This window comes from Bos javanicus, chromosome 14 (genome assembly GCF_032452875.1).
Source record: "Bos javanicus breed banteng chromosome 14, ARS-OSU_banteng_1.0, whole genome shotgun sequence".
NCBI lineage: Eukaryota > Metazoa > Chordata > Mammalia > Artiodactyla > Bovidae > Bos > Bos javanicus.
The window spans coordinates 61,476,406-61,500,464 of NC_083881.1; the positions used below are offsets into that span (position 1 = coordinate 61,476,406).

Sequence of the window (24,059 nt, forward strand, 5' to 3'; positions counted from 1 at the left end):
TGTGAACCCGCAAGTCCATGTTCCATTTGCGCTCTCCTCCTCCAAATTAATGCCCTTGGCCCCTCCTCTGGCTGAGGAATCTGTAGCTGGGGGCTGAAATCTGCCTCGAAGGGGCTTGCTTTCCATGCAAGCTCTGGAAGTAGGGTCAGGGCTTTGCAGGGAATTGCAAGTTCCTGGGTACCCAGCAGGGAGGTTAGAAGGGAGGGGTTGGGGCCCAGATTCCAGGTGGATGAAGCCCATGGCCCCTGAATTCCTTACCCTCAGAGAGGACCAGAGTAGGGCCTCTAGAACAGAAGCCAGGAACAGGGGGTCCCTCTTGCCAGATGCTGTCCAGTGATTTGAATGGAATTGTGAACACTTCCAGGAAACAGGAGCTAGTTGTAAAGTTCTTGGGTTGAATGTGGTCACTGATTGCATGCACATTCCTGAACATCTATGTATATTTTAAGCTTCTCAAGGATAAGAGCATTATCTCACTTGGCTTAGAATCCTTAAGAAAGAATAATGGCTTAAGAGAGTCGATACTCATCAAATATTTGCTTAATGAATGAATTGCCTCTTAATGACAAGAGGCAGTGTGGGGATGTGGTTAAGAATATGAATTCTAGAGCCCAGCTTTCTGAGTTTGGAACTTGACTCTGCCACTTACAACTAGATAGCCTTGGACAAGTTGCTATCGCCTGTGCCTCAGTTTCCTTATCTGTAAATGGGGATAGTGAATTGTGTGAGTATATGTAAAGGCTTGGCAGAGTGCCTGGGACATAGAAAACACTCAATCAATGCACGTATCTCTGCACTTGGGGGAAAGCAGCAACAAGGGCATCTCTCTCCCTTACAGAGGAAATCTCTGAAATTAGATGTTTTCACATGAGATAATGTCTGTGAATTTGGGGGGTTTTGTTTAATATTTATTTGTTTATTTGGCTGAGCCAGGTCTTAGTTGCAGCATGCGAGACCTTCGCTGTTTGTCTCGGCATGCAGGATCTTTAGCTGCTGCATGTGGGATCTAGTTTCCTGACCAGGGATCAAACCCAAGCCCCCTGCATTGGGAGCATGGAGTCTTAGTCACTGGCCACCAGGGAAGTCCCCCAATATCTGTGAATTCACTTAGCACACAACAGAAGTTTGGTAAATGGTAGTCTTTTTTCTTTCCCTTTCTTCCCTTTTCTTTCCCTTTATGATGTTACGGGGGCCTCCCCGGTGGCGCTAGTGGTGAAGAACCCACCTGCCAATGCAGGAGAGCTAAGAGATTCGAGTTCGATTTCTGGATCAGGAATATCCCCTGGAGAATAAGGGCATGGCAACCCACTCCAGTACTCTTGCCTGAAGAATCTCATGAACAGAGGAGCCTGGCGGGCTACACATAGTCCACAGAGTCACAGAGATGTGGACACAACTGAAGTGCCCTGCTCCTCCATGCTCTTTTAATTACAGCTTTCCAGTTGGTATTGAATTTTCTCCCCAAACTTCAAGAATAACTGTAATAAATTAAATGTCACTATGTAAAGTATAATAAATTATGTTAAACCCTCTGTTCAGAATCTGGAACTCAACTGCCACGAATTAGTCATCTTTTTCCATCAAGTTTAAAAACAACAACCACAAAAATGCATTATTTTTAAGTGGGTATGATTGCAACAGGGAACTGGAAAGTCTTAGCCAAAGTCACCCGGATCAATGAAGTCAATTATGCCTTCAGAAAACTTTTGCTGAATTTTCACAGAAAAATAATTTTACATGAGTTACCCAAATCATGTTCTGACCAAATCCTCAATGTTCAAAAAATTTCAAAGTGTGTTTTAACCTTTCCTCCATTTGTCCTGATCTTTTTGCCACAAAAAAAGCAATGCCACTCTGGAGATGTCTGCAGTAAATTAACAAAGTACTTTACTAGGGTGTGAGTATCAAGAGAAAAGTGATGGAAGTAGAGCAGGCTACCAGTCTACTGGCGCAAAGTGTAGCTAATGCAGAAAGGCAGACACTGCAAGTCATTGGCATCCAGCTGTGGATTACAAATGTTGCCTACTGTATAAGCAAATAAAGGACGTTGCAACCATCAAGCCATCATCCACTGCAGCCACAAACTGTGCACCCAGAGGGGATTTAGGATTGAGGAAAGCAGGATACTGGCCCCAGATAGTTAAGATGCAAAGGCATGATTCCAGTGAGTCCAAACTCTTACATCTGTGCATATATAGAAGAGCGCTAAATTCATTAACTTGAGATGCCTGGTTTTCTTTAATTAACAGTAATCTTTTGATATTCCTACCACCTTGTTTTTGTTGCAAAAATCCCTACATATCCTGGCCTCTACCTTACCTATTCAGAGCAGTCCCTCAGAGCTATCTGAGGGGCTGTCTTCTGGGCGTAAGTCCTCTGTTTTGCCCACCAAAAGAAACACATAATTCTCAACTTTAAGGTTGTGCTTTTTTTTTTTCAATCGACAGCCATCTCCACTAAAGGGTCCAGTGACCAGTCTGTCATGAGTAGATAGAGGAGACAATTCCTGTACTCCGCCCCCTCTGTCATGAGTAGATAGAGGAGACAATCCTGTACTCCGCCCCCTCCAACTTTCAGCTTTCAATTGGAATAACAAGGTAAGAATACAATTATTTGCATGTGTGTGTGATAAGAACACACTTCAATAAAGTTTTCTTTTAAAAATGCAAAAAAAAAATCCACTTTTGCTGAATATTACATCATGTGTTACATGATGGGATTCTCAAAATAAAGTCTCTAAGACCTTTAAGACCTCTTGTAGTGGTTATTCCCCTCCCCCCTCCTCCCACACACACTCATTTCTATGGAAACCAGAGCAGAGAGCTTGAGGACCCAAATCCATTCTACCTCCAGGTCACATGTCTGGCCCAGTATCACAAGGCTCTGGCCCACTGTGAAGAGTCAAGGAAAGGAGACCTTTCGTGAGAAAGTCAGGATCCAGGGCAAACCTCCCACCAGGATCAGTCATCTGAAAATGAGTAAAGATAGATTCATTGCCTTAGAAGTTTCCATTTTGCCAAGTGAAAAAGTAATACAGATGAACAGCAGTAGCAACAGTAATTCTGGCCTTCGGGTGCAGACCCCAGGTCAGTCTCTTGGGCACCGTTTACTAGCACCCCACTGCTCCAGAGTGAGTGGAACAAACCAGAACTCTGGTCCCTGCCCTCCCTCTGGCGGGTATTAAAGCATTCCACTGAGCACACCTCCTAATCCCCAGTCTTGGCTGGCTGACACATCCTCAATCTACAAATTGTAATTTTGTTCTAAAGTAAGAGAGCTCGGGATTAGTGTCCCAGAGCACAAAATCTGAGTCCGTTCCCTGCATCTGGGTGAATAACCAGCAAGTGTCATTTGATCATTTGACGTGGGCCAGTTCGTGCATCCCTCCCCGTTGAAGAATGACTTCATGCCCTGTGGGAAGGGCGCAGTGCACCTGGAATTTAGGTGATGCAGATGATGGGGTAAACATGACAATTAGAGTGGAAACAAGAAAGGGAAACTGAAATTTTTGGCAAAGGGAGACATGAGTTTTTGACTTGGTTGAAGAGGCTAGAAAAGGTGAAAGAGAATTTGGGGGTGGGTGGGGGAAGAAAGCAATTAAATATGGTACCACAAAACATTTATACAGGAAATGAAACGTGAAGTAAAACACTATAAATTTTCCCTCCACTAATCTTTAAACCAAATAATTCTCATGAGAAGAAAGGTCTGCTCCTTTGGGTTAATTCTAAAGAAACTTAGCAAGTTGTTTTAATATCTTCAGAAGCTATCTCAGTGCCTGGATGAATGTCTGTGGCACTTTATTATACCCCAAGTAAAAACATGAGACAAAGCCATTACATGTATTTCCAAGCTTCTGATTTCATTACACTTCCTTTCTGTAAAGTACCGCTTGTTGATAAGATGTAAGGAATAACCAGTTTGTTCTCTCACAAAGGAATATGAGACCCATTCTTCTGGAAATGGCCTGGAGAGGAAAATCTGGTGATGATGCAGTGGGCAGGTGATGTTTTTGTCAGAACAACTTCAAATTGTAGATCATGAGAGTTTGAAAGGAGGGGTACTCAACTGGAGATGAGAATAGATCCAGAGAGGCATATTCACACAGAACTAATTCCAAAGAGAATTTTGAAAACCCAGAGAAGGTTTTGATTAAGTATCCACCTAGCATTACATATTTTTAAGGACCTTTAGAGTCATCATTATCTATGTCTTCTAACATTGTAGTGGCTGAATTAATAATTGTCCTCTGCACTTCCTCTTCATCTCAAATGAGGAAAGGTTGAGTAATTCATCAAAGGTTACTCTAAATGTCAGGAAGACAAAGATTAGATCCTGGACATTTTAGTCAAGACACACAGACTCTTAATTCTCTTTAGAACAAAGGAAGGACAGAATGCAACTTCTTCCTGAGTTTGGAGAAAGAGCGTTTTCTATGGATTTGAATAGTGCTCTATTCAGACAAATGGTCCCATTTCCATGCATCAGCTCTCTCTAAGTGTGCCTTCACCTGGAACCCATGAAAGTTTTGACAGCATATAAATCTCAAGAGTGGTTTGAGTCTTGGCAGACACCTTTAAGAACATGATCTGGTGAAAAGAGAACTGAAACAGAGGGAATACATTTTGGCTGAGGCTTTTGAACAAAGGTTGCTAGTTTACAATGCTGGGAGCCCAGAGCGCGGGGCTTGGGTTTCTAAGGCAAAGCTCAAGATGTGGAACAGAATGTTTTCCTCAGCTCTGATCTTGACCCATGAAGGCAACTTGCTTCCTGGGGCTCTCGAAGGTTCTCAGAAATGTTCATGTTGTACACAGTAGACCAGATCATTGAGATTCTTTCTCTGAAAGAAAAGAAAGCACTTTAAGACCATTTTTGTTTGCTATTTGTTTAATCATATGACAATTGACCTGGACTTCTGATCACTAAAGAAAGCTGCTGTTTCTTATTCATTTCCCTTTGCAAAGATTTGCTTGCCTATTCAGTTAGACCAAACAAACAATGAGTTCCGTGAAAAAAATACAAATTGATTTTCATATATATTACACTGCTCCTTCCGGTGGGGCAGGCCATTAACTAGACCTATATATACATTTAGTCCACACGACAGCAGAGCCCAGGGCAGCAGATGCTGACTTCTGTTCATCATTTCCCAGGTGAGGAACAAAGGATCACGGTCATTTACACTGTCCATGCCATTTTGGTGGCAGCTGTTGTGTTTCATGCCTTTGTTAGATAAAGTATAGATCCAGAAGAGGGAGGGACCGAGACCCCGGAAGTCAGGTCATCTCTCAATTCAGTCCTCATAACATTAATGTGGAAATGAGGCTCAATTTGCTTTCTGCTAGTCTTCATCAGCAGAAAAATAATTGCCTTATCCTAAATGAAAAACATGACTTCCTGATTATAGGAGAAGGGAAAAAAAAAAGAGCAGGCAGAGAATCAGGTCTTTCATTTGTAGTAATCTGGAGAAAGCATTGTCTCCCCAGAGAGTTGGCAGCTCTGGAGCTGATGGAAAAGAAGCCGAGGCAGTGCACCGGGCGTTTTGCAGGCGGAAATTGTTCAGATGCTTGAAGCTCCTGGTGCACTGCCGGTTGAGGGCGGCGGAGCTTCATCTGTCTTTGCCTGTACTGCGCTTGTGCTTACTAGCTCAGTCGTGTCCGACTCTTTGCGACCCCATGGACTGTAACCCGCCAGGCTCCTGTATCCATGCTGATTCTCCAAGCAAGAACACAGGAGTGGGTTGCCATTCCCTTCTCCAGGAGATCTTACCGACCCAGGGATCGAATCTGGATCTCCTGCATTGCAGGTTCTTTATTGTCTGAGTCACCAGGGAAGCCCAAATCATGTCATCTTTTTAATGGCCACAGAGTATTCCAACCTTGGTTCATTCATTCCCCTGCTGATGGACACACTAGGGACATTGTGCAAACATCTGCAATGAACATCCTTGGACACGTGTTTCCTTGAGCCCTTGCATCAGCTGGGGGATAGGTAAACCAATAATTTAGAATGTTTTGTGCATTTTCCCCTCAAGAAAACCGGTGTTCAAATTCTGGCTTTGATACTTACTAACTGCAAGACCATAGGCACCTTTCTGTGTCTTAGTCTCATCTATGACATGGAAAAGCATGGTGCCTGCCTCACAGTAGGAGAAGGGAATGGTGCATGCGGAGTTCTGAACACAAGTCCTAACATACAGGAAGTCTTCAATAGGTGGCATCTATGATTTTAATCTTTAAACATGTTTTATTCTTATCATTGTTATTCCTTGACTGGGACCACCGGGTCTTCTTTCTGTCCTGCTGTTGATATTGCTGCCCGGACTTGCTCTTTCACCATGTCCTTAAAGCCCTGGCATCCTGAGAGCAGAAAAAGAGTGGGGACAAGCCAAGTTAGCCCCCAGCAGGCTCCACAAGTACAGAGGCCCTTCTCCCTTTCTTTGCATTTCCACCTCTGGCCAGAGAGGCAGAGAGCTCACAGATTTCTGCACAGATGCAGCTGCCTTTTGCACCCAGAGGTGACCATGGAAATGGATAAGGCACACTGGAGGGCGTCCATCTCCACAAGAAGATCTTTCTGATGGACGATGGATCAGATGGCCCTTGGGTGCACACGGATGGCGTCCAGGCTAGAACAGCTATACTCAGGGGAGCAGCAATCCTCCACCCAGCTCCTGTGACTAATGATGGCCCCCCTGGGGGCTCAGATACAAAGAATCCACCTGCAATGCAGAATACCCAGGTTCCATCCCCGGGTCAGGAAGATCCCTTGGAGAAGGGAATGGCAACCCACTCCAGTATTCTTGCCTGGAGAATTCCATGGACATAGGCTATAATCCATGGGGTGGGTAAAGAGTCAGACATGATTAAGCAACTAACACTTTCACTTTCACTCTCTTATGTCCCAATCTCTATATACTAAGCACTTTCAACATGGATTAGCTCATTTACTCCTCATAGCAATGCTAAGAGTTAGGTGCCATTAAAAGCCCCAGTGTCACGATGAGAACACTGAGACCTAGAGAGGTCAAGTCTTAATCGGTGTCAACCATAGTACCAACACTAAGATTTAAACCCAGGCCTTTATGACACCCAAGTCCACACACGCATTGATCATCATGCTGATTTCCCATTTGAGAGCTGTTCTCCTGGGCTGGTGACCCACAAACAGCTGCACATGTCATAGCCCTGGGTGAAGTGCCTGCAAGGTCTTCTCCAAGGGCAATTCCATTGTAGGAAAACTACGTGTGCTCTCCTATTGTCCACGGGAGAAAAATGAAGATTAATAAAGACCTTGGGAGAAATTTTCCAATTCCAAGCAGTGTCTATTCTGTGAGTAATCCTATTTAGAATTGAGCAAAGTAGAATAGTTACTGGAAATAAGGTGAAAAATACTCCCTCTACAGTTTAGAACTCCCTCATAAACAACCATATGAGCAAACCCAGGAACAAGCCACGAATATGAGAGCAGTAATTTGATTTTGTTTATTATCTGTGTTGCATAGGGTGTTATCCTGGCAGCGCTGGGGAGAAACAAGCTAGTAGAAATTATGTGTGGGCTGGTAGAACGTTTGAATTATCTGCATTATTGATTTTACCTCCTGATAGATTCTCTCAGAAGGCTGAATGAATTGATGTGAATTTCAGGTTCTCAGCTACCAGTAAGCAGCTCACCGAAGAATCTGAGAATTGCTGCAGCACACAGAGCAGACAGCAGGTGGTTTCAAAGCACCTCAAATAAGAATAGAAATTTAGGATTTTTTTAAGTGTATTTACTAATAACCTCCATACAGAAAGAACAGTGCTTTTTTTTTTTTTTGGTCCCTAAAATGTAGGCAGACATTTTAGAGGGAAAAGGCAAGACCTGAAATGATTACAGAATGTTTGAAAAGTAGGTAATGGTGGTGGGGAGCAGGATAAAGCAAAATTGTCCAAATATATCTAACCTATTGGACACAGGCTCAGGTGGGCTCTATTTGCTTGAGAGGCTGAGAAGCCTCTTGGGAGGAAGATTTAGGGAAAGTGTGGGTGTGTGTACTCAGTCACTCAGTCATATCTGACTCTTTGGGACCCCATGGACTATAACCCACAAGGCTCCTCTGTTCATGAAATTTCCAGGCAAGAAACTGGAATGGGTTGCTATTTCTTCCTTCAAGAGATCCTCCCAACTCAGGGATTGAACCCTCATCTCCTATATCTCCTGAATTGGCAGGGGGATTCTTTACCACTGAGCCACCAGAGAAGCCCTCTATTTCATTTTCAACTTTTTATTTATATTGGAATATAACCGATTAACAATGTTGTGACAATTTCAGGTGGACAGCAAAGGGACTCAGCCATACACATATGTATGTCCATTCTCCCCCAAACTTCCCTCCCATCCAGGCTGCTACATAACATTGAACAGAGTTCCCTGTGCTATACAGGAGGTCCTTGCTGGTTTTCCATTGTAAATGTAGTACATATGTGAGAGTATTCAGTGTTAACTAAGGATACTGAGACATTGTGTAATCAAGGGTGAGAGGCAGCTCACTTCATTTGAGAACATGAAGGTCACTGGTGAACTTGGTCTGAGTGACATCAGTAAAGGGGTGGACTCAGAGCCAGAGTAGAGGGTTAATGAGCAAGAGAACATAGGCATCTCGTTTTCCTCCTGGAAACCCACAAAAACAATGATAAAGTGATTGTGTTTAACATAAACCCATAAGGATGGTGAGTAGGGGACAGAATAAAATAACAACAAAAATTTGAGAGCTGGAAACCATTTAGATAAGTTTTAACTGATTGAGCAGACTGAAGAAAGCTGACTTTGAAGCCAGCAGTGAAAAAACTTAAAACCAACACAGTTTACATCTTCAAAGTCTTAGGAAGTGGTGGCACCTGGAAAAGTGGGGTAAGGCAAAGGGGCTAGAAACTAGCATTAAAACAAGGACAATTGGTTGAAAGCTGTTGAAAAAGTAAGGCTTCCCATGTGGCTCGGTGCCAAAGAATCCACCTACCGATGTAGTAGACACAGGAGACGTGGGTTCAATCCCTGGGTTGAGAAGATCCCCTGGAGAAGGAAACGGCTATGCATTCCAGTATTCTTGCCTAGAGAATCCCATGGACAGAGGAGCCTGACGGGCTCCAGTCCACAGGGTTGCAAAGAGTCGGACAGGACCGAGCATCACGCACCTGTGGAGCAGTGTCAGGCAACCTCATCTGAATCCCACCTCCACCTCTTACCTGCTCTGGGCCTCAGGCACTGGAATTCTCGGTTGAAAAAGGAATTATATCTGCAGGGTCACCACTGTACCCTGAACAGCCTTTGAACTGCTGCAGAAGCAGGATTCCAAGGGAACAAGGTCCCTGAGAAGATTAGAGGTGTGGAATCTAAACCACAGGGTCAGGGTGGGCTTTGATATGGAAGGGATACCTCCTTCATGGAAATGAGAGGGGAGGAAAAGACAGATGCAGACACAAATAGAATTGTGGGATCAGCCATGACCCTGGTTCTCCTCTTGTCAGGCCTCAACGAGATACCCAGAGCAGAAAAAACAATGCAATACACTGGCCGTTGGCTGAGCAGTAACACACGCACACGCTATAACCAGGCGTGTTCCTTCAACCCTCCTACGGTGTGCAGTGCCAAGCTGCCTGTGCTTGATGGAGTCACTCTCACAATGCATGTGTTACCCTTTTATCTCACAGAAATAAGAACATCTACATTTGAAAATAAAAGGACTTCCACTGCTAATATGTGAATTCAATCCTCTTGTGCCCCATCCCCAATTCCTGCTGTAAAACAACTACATCGTATATAGAAATATATATACATCATATATAGAAGAGCTAATTTGGGTACAGCAGAGGACTGCAGCCCACCAGGCTCCTCTGTCCATGGGATTTTCCAGCAAGGATACTTAAGTGGTTTGCCATTTCCTTCTGCAGGGTATCTTTGCAACCCAGGGATCAAACCCAGGTCTTTTGGACTACAGGCAGATTTTTCACTGACTGAGCTACCAGGGAGTATGGGGGGAGGGGGCAGAGCAAAAATGCAAACAGAAGTGCTGCTTTGAAGTTTTGTAGGTTAAGGAGCGAGGAAGTTGAGGAGGAAAGTGGAAAGTGTCTTGAGGCTAAGAGGAAAAGGGAAAGTGCCTCATTGGGCGACTGGCAATGACAGCAATAGACAAACCAAAGTTGAATGGCTACTACATGCCAGGCAGGGCGAAGTATTACAACAGCCCTATCCGGAGGTATTCATGTTATTATTTCACAGATGAGAAAAATGAGTTCAAAGAGGTGGAATAATTTGTTCAGTATCACACAGCAATAAGTTATGGAGCCAAACTCGAACCCAGGATGGCTCAACGTCATTGGCCATGTCTTAAAAACTTTTCTCTGACATGATTATTTAAGTAGGTGATTTCAAGATTCAAGCTGTATGGCAAAAGCCATCACAATATTGAAAAGTAATCATCCTCCAATTAAATACATACATTAAAAAAATTTTTTTTAAGTTATTACCGTTCTTACAGAGAGAATTCTTTCTCTCACCATGGCTCCCCTCCTCATAGACAACCAATGTCATTAGACTATGTGTGATATTCCCAGCATAGTTTATGGATTGCATTTTGCTATGTAAGTGATAGATTATACACACTGTTCTGAACCTCACACCTTTCACTTGGGGAGGCGTCCTGTGGATCCCTCCATGGAGGCACAGAGAGAACTTCCCTGCTCTGTTTCCAGCTGCAGTGTTGATTGCTGCTCGGAGGTGCCATGACCTTTTTTACAGTCCCCAGCAATAGACTGAGCCATGTTTCCATTCCTCGAGTAGCTGGAGTGCATTGCTCTGAGCAAACTCCCACTGCCTCCGGAGAGATCTTGAGACTCTCCCTCGACAGTTGGGCTGCTTTAAGCTGCAAGACACATCAGCACTCTCAGGTTGCCTTGTCGAGCAGGGGTTTACTGAGAAAAGAAACAAACAGCCGGAGAAGCAGGAGGCAGAGAAGCCCTGCCCCAGTACCCTCACCCCCATCAGCAGGGAGGTATGCCAGGAGCCAAGGCCGTCAGTGGTGTTGGGCTCCCTCGGTGCTCCTGAGTCCAGACCTCCACACAGGAGAGGGCAGGGCAGGCTTGGGGAGCTGCTGGCCAGCCAGCTGCCCCAGGAGCATGGCCCACTCCTAGTCCCCCCAGGTGTAGCCAGGGTGATGGGGTCAAGGGGGAGAGGGTGTGAGAGGCCTGTGTATAAGGGTTCGTTTTCTCAGAATGAGGTGCAGACCCCTTGCTCAGAGCAAAAGAGACTGCTGGGTGGTACCCCCTGTCCAGGAACCCCGGAACTGCCCAGGAGACATTTTCTTGGGCTGTAATTCCTGCTAAGTGAGTGTGGCCAGCCTCACCTCCTGCCAAGATCCTCTTGAAGTTATCTTGTTTTTAGGCCCAGGATGATTCAGTCTATAGGGGAAACCTGATCACATGGAACCACTTATAAGGCTTTTAGCTTAAAAAACAATTTCATGAAAAAAAAAAAAAAATTCACGAACCTTAACTCACCAAAGTCCACTGAGGTAGGCAGTATGGGTTAAATTTCCATTTTACAGATAAGAAAACTGAGGCTTAGAGAGTTGCCTGGGGTCACACAGCCAGTAAATGATGGAGCTGAGACTCAAACTCAGGTCTTCAGACTCCAGCTTGCCTCCTTCTGATTCCTCATCATGACAAGTCTTTTTACCGACCCTCCTCCTTCTCACCTCCCGAATGACAACACTCCCAAGGTTCTCTTTCAGAACCTTCATTTTCCTCTCCCCATACAATCTCAGGTTATTCTCATTTACTTCCTTCTCTTGGGTATGCGTGTGTGAAGTTGCTTCAGTCATGTCTGACTTTTTGTGATACGATAGACCATAGCCCACCAGGCTCTTCTGTCCATGGGATTCTCCAGGCAAGATTACTGGAGTGGGTTGCCATTTCCTCCTCCAGGAGGTCTTCCTGACCCAGGGATTAAACCTGCATCTCTTATGTCTCCTGGATTGTCAGGCAGATTCTTTACCACTAGCGCCACCTGGGAAGTCCCTTCCTTCCCTTGGTCTAATTCCAAAAGCTTGATGGCCCCCGGTTTCTCTCTTCAGCCCAGATGTCTCTCTTAAGTTCTATACCTGTACATCCACTCTCCTACTGAACACGGCCATGTGGCTGCCCAAGTCACCTCCAGTGCAGTGCTTCTAAAATGAAACTTATTGTCTTTCTCCTTCAATGGGTCCTCTGTCTCAGGAACTGTAGCTTCCTCTTCTTAAGCATCAACTATGTGCCAGTCACTTTATACTGGCGAGATGGTATCATCCCATTTCACAGGTGAAGAAACCAAGGCTTGAAGTTATGAACTTACTTGCACAAACCATACTACTGAGTAGTTGACAGTGCCAGGATGCAAACTGAGCTCTATTCTGTGTTGCTTCCTCTTTGCTAGGCTGTCTGAGAACTGCAGGGCCAGAGCTGTTCACTCTGTTTGAACAAACCAGGAGTCATGGATCATCCTCCCACCCACTAACCCCTGCTCTCACCCCCCACAGCTGCTTCAGACCCAGGTCTACCTCCTAAATGTTTCTCAGGTCATCATGTCTTCCTTCCAGTCCCATGACACCTCCACTCCCATAATGTGAGTTGCTCAGTCATGCCTGACTCTTTGCAACCCCACGAACTGTAGCCCGCCAGGCTCCACTGTCCACGAAATTCTTCAAGCAAGAATACTGGAGTGGAGTGGGTAGCCATTCCCTTCTCCAGGAGATCTTCCCAACCCAGGGATTGAACCTGGATCTACCACATTATGGGCAGATTCTTTACCATCTGAGCCACCAGGGAAGCCCCTAGGTCAGCACCTAAATGATTTCTGCCCCACTACGGAAATAGCTTGCTAACAACTAGTTTGTCTCTGGGAACACTCCCACTTTAAATTCCCTCGCCCTAAGAATGGGCTTTCTAAAATACACCTCATTATTGCCTTCTTGGGCTTCCCTTTTGACTCAGCTGGTAAGGAATCCTCCTGCAATGCAGGAGACTTAGGTTTGATCCCTGGGTTGGGAAGATCCCCTAGAGAAGAGAAAGGCTACTCCAGTATTCTGGCCTGGAGAATTCCATGGACTGTATAGTCCATGGGGTAGTAAAAGTTGGACACAAGTGAGCTACTTTCACTTTCAACTCCCTGTTGAAATCCCAACTCCCCGTTCCTGCCATTGCCTGTCCATCCAGGGTCTCTGCAAATGCCCATGGCCTCACTAATAAAAATGGCTTCATTTCTTGGAGGGTTCCACTAAGCCGATATTCACAACATCCTCATAGCACATTGCACTGGTCCCAGCCATCTAAACTGTATTCCAAAGAACTGCAGAATAATGCTGGTTGAGAGTCATTCATACGCAAAACAGAGAAAGGCTGAAATATGCAGGAACTCTCGATAAGTCTACAGTCATCCATCAAGCCATTGTTTGCCCAATCGAGTGTGTTTATATTGTCTTGGGTGCCATGTAATTTGGTTTTACAATTGGGGAGCCAATTAGACCCAGGATGGTGGGATCTGAGTGTTGCCGAATGATTTATTACTCCACACCTCAGGGAGAAGTGCACTTCATAAACTTTCCAAAAGTGTTCAAGACAGAGCATCATTTGTGCTCTGCAAGCAAAGCATTCTGTTGTTGGATGCACACTAACAGATTAAAGGCTCAGAAAAACCTGGCGTGCAGGAAGTGGAGTGATTTTGTTCTCAGGAATTTTGTCCACAGTTGTTTCTCTGCACATCTATCTAGTAATATCCCCTGAAAGCATTTTTGCCTCCACAGATGTTTGGGGAAGTACTGGAATGCAACGTGGAGGCCCTGGACTTGCTTCGATGTCAGGTTCAAAGTACAAACCTGCTACTGTCTGCCTGGAACAGCTCTAGTTACTCCTGCCGGTCCTTCCAGGTTTGGTTCAGGTGTCACTGCCTCCTAAAAGCCATCACACACACATATACACACATACATATACATATGTGCGACATTTAATCATATGTGACTCCATAACACCCCTCTCTCATAACACCTCTCTGTATTTTCTATTGGTTGATAGACAATTCAGCCCAGACCAGAATCTAAGTAGAAGGTATAGGCTCAGGCATTGGAGGCATCCTGACTACAGCAGCTCCTGCCTCCACTGCTCCAGGTTCAAGTTCAGCAGGAAACCAGGTTCCTCAGCAAGCTCACTAATAAGTCACACGTCCACTCGCTGTGGATGGGGAAACGAGTTCAGGATGTTAGTACATGAGGCCTAGACCACAGGTGCCATCTCTGAGGTTGAGAGGAGGCAACCTCTCAGATAGGGGACGGTTTCTAAGAGAAGAAGGTGGAGGAGGATGGACGGCCAAGGCATGGCCCCAAACCATCCATATATGGCCCAGAGCTTTCTCTTTACTCACTAATCTTCCCTGGCTGACTGTGAAGTCCCCGAAGGTGAACAAAGACTCATGTCATGAAATATTCAAAGCAAGACCCCTATCTTGAAGAAGGGTTTATGGTCTAGTCCAAGTCAGTATTGATACAGAAAAAAAAAATCAATGAACCATAGACAGGTGACAGGACTCAAGTGCCAAATGAGTGACTAGGGTGTTGTCAAAGGAATTTAAAAAAGGGACAGTTGAGGAAGGGGGCCGAGGAAACCCACTCCAGGATTCTTGCTCAGAGACTTCCATGGACAGAGGAGCCTGGCAGGCTACAGTCCATGAGGTCACAAAGAGTCAGATACAATTGAGTGACTGAGCATGCATGCATATACACGAGGACCCACTATATACCACAGCAAACTCTACTCAATACTCTGTAATGGCCTATTTGGGAAAAGAGTCTAAAAAAGAGTGGATATATGTATAGGTATAATTGATTCACTTTGGTGTACACCTGAAATTAACACATTGTAAACCAACTATTCAATAAAAATTAAAAAAAAAATACATGTCCCTTATGTGAATGCTTATTTATCTACAGTAAAGAGAGTGGGCTCTGTTGACCCTTTTATGCTCAGGAAATGAGGTTCTAAGGTTAACTTATCTAACTATAAGCTCTTTGTTAAAAGAGTAAGATTCAGTATGGTATAAACAGAAAGACAGCTTTAGGGGAAGAAGAGGTGGGATGAATTGAGTAGCAATGAAACATATACATTATCATAGGTAAAACAGAGAGCTAGTGGGGCTTTGCTATATAGCACTGAGCTCAGCTCGGTTCTCTGTGACAACCTAGAGAGGTGGGATGGGAGAGGTTGGTCAAACTGGTCAAACGAGGTTCAAGGAGGGGATATATGTATACTTTTGGCTAATTTCACAATGCTGTGTGGCAGAACCCAACACAACATTTTAAAGCAATTATTCTCCAATTAAAAATCAAAAGATGTTAACCAAAAAAAGAGAAAAACATCTTGACTCTTTCAGGCCACTACTTTTTTAAGCAACTCCTGGTAAAGTTGTTTTTCTCTGTCCCCAGATGAATTCCAGGTAAAGTCCCAAAGCTTTTCCAGTCATTGTATTATTACTGAATAGTCTCCCTTTGCAGGTACTGGGAAGTCCAGTTCAGTCTACCTCAAGGCTATAACTCCATATCCAAGTTACAACTCAGGCTTGACTCGGGCTAAGAAACTCAAAATAAGGGAGGAGGAACACGGTGGATGTCTCCCCCGTTCCTCCCCTGCTCAAATCCCCTTCCGGCCCCTCCAGACTTGGAGCATGGAGAGGGGACAGGGCACTCCAGGAGAGCGCTTGATCAGTGCAGGGCCCCAAAACCAGTGCCTGGGGTGGTGGTAGGGGTGTCCCGCCCACGAGCTTACTCTCTCCCTTGGGGAGCTTCTGCAGTCCCGAGGAGATCCCTCTGCGGGGACATATTTGACATTCGTGCTGTTCCTCAAGATGCCCACTTAGCCCCCAGCCTTGGCTTCTGCCGCCCACCCCACCCTGAGTCTCTGCTGGGGTCACATTGCCTTGCAGGTCGTCCTTTGGGGCTGAGTCCCTTTCAAGGTAACTCCACGCCAGCGCACTTTTGCAGGTCCTCCCGCCACCATGGAAACTCGCTCCTGAGCCCACATTCCTGAGTTCAGCTCACTGCCATGCACCCCTCTCCTTGTCCCACCACCCAAGGGGGCCACTCCAACCAGGCTCTGCCTCTGTGGCTTGAATGTGGCTCAGGCATCAGTCCCTTTGTTCCTCCAACTCCAGAGGGTACCTGTTGAGCTCTCTGCAGGCCTTCTGAAGCCTCAGAATTTCACTTGTCTTCCTTTGAGCCATGCCAAGTGGCACAATTGGTTAAGAGCCTGCCTGTCAATGCAGGAGACGTAAGAGACGCTGGTTCCATTTCTAGATTGGAAAGGTCCTCTGGAGAAGGGCATGGCAACCCAATCCAGTATTCTTGCCTGGGAAATCCCATGGACAGAGGAGCATGGAGGGCTACAGTCCATGGAGTTGCACAGAGTTGAACATGACTGGAGTGACTTAGCACTCTTGTGGGGATGGGGGGGTGGGTTAGAGACAGTCAGAGGTGTGAAGGGAAAAGCACCACCTCCCATTCCTGTACAGCTCTCACCCTTGACAGCACCTCCCCACCTGTCTCTTACTGGGTGCCCCAGACTTGTCTTAGGTAGTCTCCAGGCAGGTGATGAATTAACGGTCTCAACACTGACTTCACAATCTCTTAGTAAGGCCTAGACAGGCAGCTCCATATTTTTGTTTCCCTTTGTTGCAGGGGTTGGGGGCAGCGGGGCAGGTCTCTGATGAAACTCAGAACCTACAGGAGTAGTTAGTTACATCTAAAATCCTGGTACATGGTTCACAGCAGACTTTCCAATAGTATCTGCTGTTTCCAGCTAACACCCTGAGAGATGGACTGACCAAGCATGTCATGAGCATCTTCTTGTGTTACAGACAGTGAAAGCAGAAATGTGAGTTACACGGCTCCACGCAGAGGGAGGGGAGGCTGAACCCAGCTCCTGTGACTCAATCTGAATGTTCTTTCTGTGACAAGACCCTGAAAAGATGCCCCGAAGGTCCCCTGGGGGCAGTCACCAGCATACTGGTCACTGTAGCCCGCAGCCCAGCCAGAGCAGACCATGATGGCCTTCTCCTCACCCAGCACCTCCAGCCACGTTGGCCTTTTGCCCTTTCTTCGGACGCACAAAGCTCTTTCTCCTGCTAGCCCTCGTGTATTCACTTCCCAGGGCTACCAGAACAAAGTACCACTAACTGGGTGCTGAAACAACTGAGATGTATTCTCTCAGAGTTCTGAAGGCTAGAAGCCTGAATCAGGTTGTCTGCCGGGCTGGTTTGTTCTTGTGCTCTGAGGCTGAACCTGTTGCCTGCCGCTCCTGGGGACAGCTAGAAGTCCTTGGTGTTCCTTGGACTCACAGATGCATCAGTCAGATCTCTGCTGTTACTTTCTTCCCTCCACACCTTCATGGAAGCCCACACTTCACACAGATGGAGGACTTCCCTGGTGGTCCAGTGGTTAAGAATCCACCTGCCAGCTGCCAATGCAGGGGACACGAGTTCAATCCCTGGTCAGGGAATGAAGACCCCACATGCCTTGGAGCAACTAAGCCCATTCTCCATAACCACTGAGCCCGCATTCTAGAGCCACAGGTCACAACCACCGAGTCCAGGCACTGTAGAGCCTGTGTTCCACAGCAAGAGAAGCCACCGCACTGAGAAGCCCAGGCACTGCAGCTAGAGAGTAGCCCCTCTAGCTCACTGCAACTAAAGAAAGCCCGAGGAGCCTCAAAGACTCAGCACAGCGACCCTCTCCACAAATTTTTTTAATTAAAAAAAAAAAAGACAGATGGAAATTTGATGAATGCACAAAGGCCTCTAATAATCTCTCTGAAAGCATTAGTTGCTCAGCCGTGTCCGACTCTTTGTGACCTCATAGACTGTAGCCCACCAGGCTCCTCTGTCCATGGGATTTCCCAGGTAAGTTTACTAGAGTGGGTTTCCATTTCCTTCTCCAGGGGATCTTCCTGACCCAGGGATCAAACCCAGTCTCCTGCACTGCAGCAGATTCCTTACTGTCTGAGCCACCAGAGAAGTCCAGATATCAGAATGGGATCCTAGAGATATTTTCCAGCTTCACAATGTCTATTTAAATCACTGAATTACCATTCTGGCCCATCTTCTTCTGCCCGACCCTTGACTGAGGCTGGTAACCCGGTCAGAGAAGGACGACGTCCCTGCCTTCACCTAGCAGGAGTGATGGCTTGAGTGACCGAGAGTGGGTTTTCTCTCTACATTAAATAAACACTAACAAGAGTTAGGTGATCCCCCTCACCCTACACTACCTTGTTCAGAGAAAGGATCTGACTTCACCAGACATAAAACCTGACAGGTATTTCTCGCGAATGAATCAGTGGGGAGGAGCTGAAGCGACTTAGTTTTTTATCTAAAGAAATGTAATATTTAAAGAAAGAGTTCGCTATCCCCCCTCTTTGGGGAAGGGAGCCCTTAATTTTCCCATCAACTCTGACACATGTGAATCACAGCCCTTTCAGTCCTATAAAAGCCTCATGATTCATCAACAACCCTTCTAGCTGTGGGCTGCGCTTTATTCTGACAGGGCAGGCTTTCCCCAGAGAAGGGATCTGGGAACACACCCCTCCCTCCCAGCTGAGCGTCATTGCGAGCCAGGCCCCTGTTTACTTCTCAGAGACTGGAGACTAGGATAACATTAATGCCCTTGTAAGCCTGTGACATATTCAGAGGGCCCTGCAGGAGGGCCGTGCTCCCATCTTCATAGGGACCAGGTCACCTTGACTGATTCAGAAAACTGCATCTTTTTAAATTTCAAATTTTGTGCATAAAAGGGAAAATGATTTTTCCCTGAAGAAACCTGACTGAAGTGTATGTTATATATAATTCAGTTCAGTTCAGTCAGTCAGTCATGTCCGACTCTTTGCGATCCCATGGACTGCAGCATGCCAGGCTTCCCTGTCCATCACCAGTTACTGGAACTTGCTCAAACTCAGGTCCATCAAGTCAGTGATGCCATCCAACTGTCTCATCCTCTGTCAACCCCTTCTGCTCCTGCCTTCAATCTTTCCCAGCATCAGGATCTTTTCCAATGCCTATTTTAGTTCCATACAGTCAAAGCTATGGTTTTTCCAGTAGTCATATATGGATGTGAGAGTTGGACCATAAAGAAAGCTGAGAACCAAAGAACTGATGCTTTTGAATTGTGGTTTGGAGAAGACTCTTGAGAGTTCCTAGGACAGCAAGGAGATCAAACCAGTCAATCCTAAAGGAAATCAGCCCTGAATATTCATTGGAAGGAATGAACATTTTCGGCCACGTGATGGGAAGAACTGATTCCCTGGAAAAGACCCTGATGCTGGGAAAGATTGAAGGCAAGTGGAGAAGGGGACGACAGAGGAGATGGCTGGATGGCATCACCAACTTGATAGACATGAGTTTGGGCAAACTCTGGGAGATGGACAGGGAAGCCTGGCATGCTGCAGTCCATGGGGTCGCAAAGAGTCGGACACCATTTAGCAACTGTACTGAACTGATTTTAGGTATTCGGGTTATTTTGATAAATGGATACACTTGTGCAACCACCATCCTAATCAAGACATAAAACATATCCACCATCACCCAAAGTTCCCTCATTCTCATCTGCAGTCAATCTTATCTACTTCCATCCAGGCAACCACTGAGATGCTTTCTCTCACTATAGATTAGTTTGGCTTATTATAGAATTTCACCTAAGTGAAAAGCATATAGTGTTTTTGGGGCTATGTTTCTGAGACTCACTAAGGACTCACATGTATCATTTATTTATTCTAATGGCTCAGCAGGACTCCTTGTACAGAAAGATCACAATTGTCTTCTCTACTCACCTGTGGATAGGCGTTTGGGTTGTGTCCAGATTTTGGTTCTCATGAATAAAACTGCTACAAACAGGGATGTACAAGTCATTCCGTGGAAATATGCACTCATTTCTCTCACACACTTACCTAGAAGAGGATCAAACTGCTTTTTTTTTTTTTTAAGAATTCATCAAACATGATGAAGCAGACCATGATCAGGAACTTGGGGGAAAATTTGAATATTGCAAGTGACTATAAAAGAAATTATATAAGAGTGCAATACAGTGACAATCCAAACAATGTGGGCTTCTAGGGATGGGTGATATGGCAGTGGAGAGTCCTGGAGTCCAGGAATTTAACAATCCCTTGTTTCTCTCCAGTTGTCATGAGCCTGGACAAGTCTCTTACCTTCTGAAACCACCACAAATGAATATCTGATCCTTCACTGAGCTTTAAGATCATCCCTTGGAAAATGTTAGCTCATTTGAGAGAACTTCAGCTGTATAAAGCCAAGCGGTGTAGACTGTACTTAGAAATATGGACTTAATTCAGGAGGTCAGGCACATAGCACATATATGGTAGGTACTCTTTGGGGAAGTATGAAAGTGAGAGCGTTAGCCAATCAGTGGTGCCCAACTCCTGGTGACGCCATGCAATCCAGCCTGCCAGGCTCCTCTTGTTCATGGGATTCTCCAGCCAACAATACTGGAATGGGTAGCCATTCCCTTCTCCAGGGAAGCTTCCCCACCCAGAGACCAAATCTGGGTCTCCCACATTGCAGGCAGATTCTTTATCATCTGAGCCACCAGGGAAGTTAAAGGCAAAATCTTCTCCCAACCCAGAAATTCTCTTCCCAAATGTAGTAGAGAACAAAATTGGTTTTGTTATTGAATAAGCACTGAACCAGAATGTGAGGCACTGCACAGACAATCCATCAAGAATTACAGAAGCAGAAAGAAATCTCACCCTTTTAGAGAGCCATGCAGATGCAACCCATTACATACAGGTTCTCAGGATAAACCCCACTAGTCCTGAAGTCAGGGGACTTGCCAGCACCACCGGTCACACACAGCTCATCCTAACTTTACCTGGTAATTGGGGTAACCATCTGTGTTACCTACATGACTTTATCCAAAGGAAAAACAAACTTATACTTCATGACAGGAGGGTGTTTTGCAACTCACCTATGCTGGGAGACAGGTGTCATCTCCCTTGGCATTCACATTTCAAAGAGGTGCCTGATGAAGACATCCCTGGGTCATAAAAGGGACAAAATGCCAATCTAGTCTTCAAAAGGATTTAGGTCTTTCAAAGAAGAGAGCAGATCCTGACAATGACAAGTTTTCTGAAGTCAGTGCTCAAAGTAAAAGAGGGAAATCTCTTCCATTACTTTTAAACAGGGGGGATGGAACCTCTTACTTTAATCAGCATTTGTTCTGACAGTACCCAGTGAATATTTGTTCCTTACAATCATGCATCTCCCAGTTCAGAGCCTCAGAGTCTGGGGTGAGCGAGGTGAGGGATGAACCCAAGACTCCCACCCTTGCACCCAACTCCTGCGACAGCATCCGTGCTGAGTGTTCGCTTTGGTTCCCATCTTTTCCATCTCCAGCTCATTTTTATTCTTGAGGTTGGTCTCTTCTAAGAAACCACCCTCCTTTTTCCTCCTGCTGCTAGCTTGAGAGTCTCTGACATCCTTCCAAAGCCCCAGCAAAATCCTTGACTGGCCCCTTGCCTCCAGAGGCCCCAGGGTCACCAGAGGTGACCAGGATACTGGCCAGCGTCACCAGGACACTGAGACTGGGCACATTTTGGGGTCCATGAGTCCATCTCTATGCTGGTCATGGAGAAACTCACAAGCTGCAAACCTGGCCATGACCTGCGTCCTCTTTTCCAAGCCGATCCCCCTATTGTTCTGTCTGAAAGACATCTGTAAGCTGCCCCCATCCAATTACTGCAGTTTCTTTCTCTCTAAAATACTACCAATTTCTAACCGAAATTGGGTGGCCTCCCTTTCTAATTAACTCAAGTGCCCTCCTCTCTGATGGTAGCAACTATAATTACAACTCACTTCACTCTGAAAAGTCTGTTTAAAACTGGGGAACGTACAAGGTGAGCTTTTTATCACCCCTTGTTTATCTGGGCTTGGTACTGGGGGGAGGAGACAAGGACGTTGCTTTCCCGCCTCGTCTCAGAGAGCTGCATCATGATGTACGTACGTGTAGCGCTGCCTGCGTTTCAGGCCCGCAGAGAGTAGCTGACTCAGTGGGTGCAGGACCAGAGAGTTTGTGTTCCGTGGCAGAAGGAGCAGGAGGAGGAAGACGGTTGATACTGTCATTATTTAAAATCACTTCCGCCCACTGGGCTGAGTCACTAGAACGTCACTGCCTGGGATTTTGCATCAGTCTCAAAAATATACCTTTGCAGAGCTGTCCAAGCTCAGAAGCATACCCGTTCCCTCACTCAGGCCCCTTAAAAGGAAGCTGCGTGGATCCTGCGCACGGCTACTCTCTGTCAAGGGCCTCAGCTCTCCCCCTGCATCTTCCTGATGCAGCACATCTTCCTGAACGTGTGTGCTGCACATTTACATGCCAACCTGAGCTCAGAGGGAGGTGGTGCCATCTCCCTCCACCCCACTTCCACACTCAAGACAATGAAGATTTCAGGAGCCAGAGAGCAGCCTGGGCTGAAATCCAGGTTTCCAGCCTCCTGGTCTAACCCTGAACCAATAAGAAAGGAAAAGGAGCTTTGGGTCTGAAAACATGGACCACCCTCCTCCCAACATGCGCCTGCAGTGGCCAAGTGAACAGAGACAAAACTCCACTTTGGCTGAAATGATTTGAACACTTGACATGTGGTTTCAGATTTCAAAGCAAATGAGACCATATCCTATTTCTCTTTCTACCCCAGACTATGAATATTCTCTCCCTGTCCCTCCAAGTCCAGAACAAGAGACTTCCTATAAAGGCTTGGCTGGTTTCCAGGATACTCATGACTATTCACAAGGAAAAGAAGGATTTCCCAGCAGTAAGTTCTAGTGGTTCTCAGACAGCAAACTTGGGAAGGAGCCCTGTGTGACTTTGGACTGCTGACCGTGACTCCGTCTATGGTTACTTACAGTTATGATTATCTACCTGCAATGGAGGAGACTCAGGTTTGATCCCTGGGTTGGGAAGATCCCCTGAGTAAGGGAATGATTATCCACTCCAGTATTCTTAATTTTTTTTGACTAACACTTTTTTAACTAATTTTTTTATTGAAGAATAATTGCTTTACAGAATTTTGTTTTCTGTCAAACCTCAACATGAATCAGCCATAGGTATACATATATCCCCTCCCTTTTGAACCTCCTCCCCATCTCCCTCCCCCATCCCACCCCTCTAGGTTGATCCAGAGCCCCTGTTTGAATTTCCTGAGACATACAGCAAATTCCCATTGGCTATCTATTTTACATATGGAGATGGCTGGATGGCATCACTAACTCAATGGACATGAGTCTGAGTGAACTCCAGGAGTTGGTGATGGACAGGGAGGCCTGGCGTGCTGCGATTCATGGGGTCGCAAAGAGTCGGACACAACTGAGAGACTGAACTGAACTGAACTGAATGTAAGTTTCCATGTTACTCTTTCCATACATCTCACCATCTCCTCCCCTCTCCCCCCACTCCCCATGTCCGTAAGTCTATTCTCTGTGTCTGTTTCTCCATTGCTGCCCTGTAAGTAAATTCTTCAGTACCATTTTTCTAGATTCCGTATATGTGTGTTAGAAGATGATATTTATCTTTCTCTGACTCACTTCACTCTGTATAATGGGTTCTAGATTCATCCACCTCATTAGGACTGACTCAAAAGCATTCCATTTTATGGCTGAGTAATATTCCATTGTGTATATGTACCACAACTTCTTTATCCATTCATCTGTTGATGGACACCTAGGTTGCTTCCATGTCTAGCTATTGAAAACAGCGCTGCAATGAACAATGGGATACATGTGTCTTTTTCAATTTTGGTTCCTCAGGGTATATGCCTAGGAGTGGGATTGCTGGGTCAAATGGTGGTTTTATTCCTAGTGGTTTAAGGAATCTCTATCCTGTCTTCCATAGTGGCTTTATCAATTTACATTCCCACCAACAGTGCAAGAACTTTCCCTTTTCTCCACACCTTTTCCAGCATTTATTTTTTGTAGATGTTTTGATAACGGCCATTCTAACTGGTGTG

General features: G+C 45.7%; 1 long non-coding RNA gene across 1 annotated transcript; it reads right to left on the bottom strand.

The window, feature by feature from the left end:
* Positions 1-3,763: 3,763 nt before the first annotated feature.
* On the bottom strand, positions 3,764-23,221 carry LOC133260649 (uncharacterized). The gene is made up of 3 exons (XR_009740910.1): positions 22,061-23,221; positions 21,026-21,168; positions 3,764-4,840 (listed from the first exon to the last, which is right to left on the bottom strand). It is a non-coding gene; the product is annotated as an uncharacterized LOC133260649 (long non-coding RNA).
* Positions 23,222-24,059: the final 838 nt, after the last annotated feature.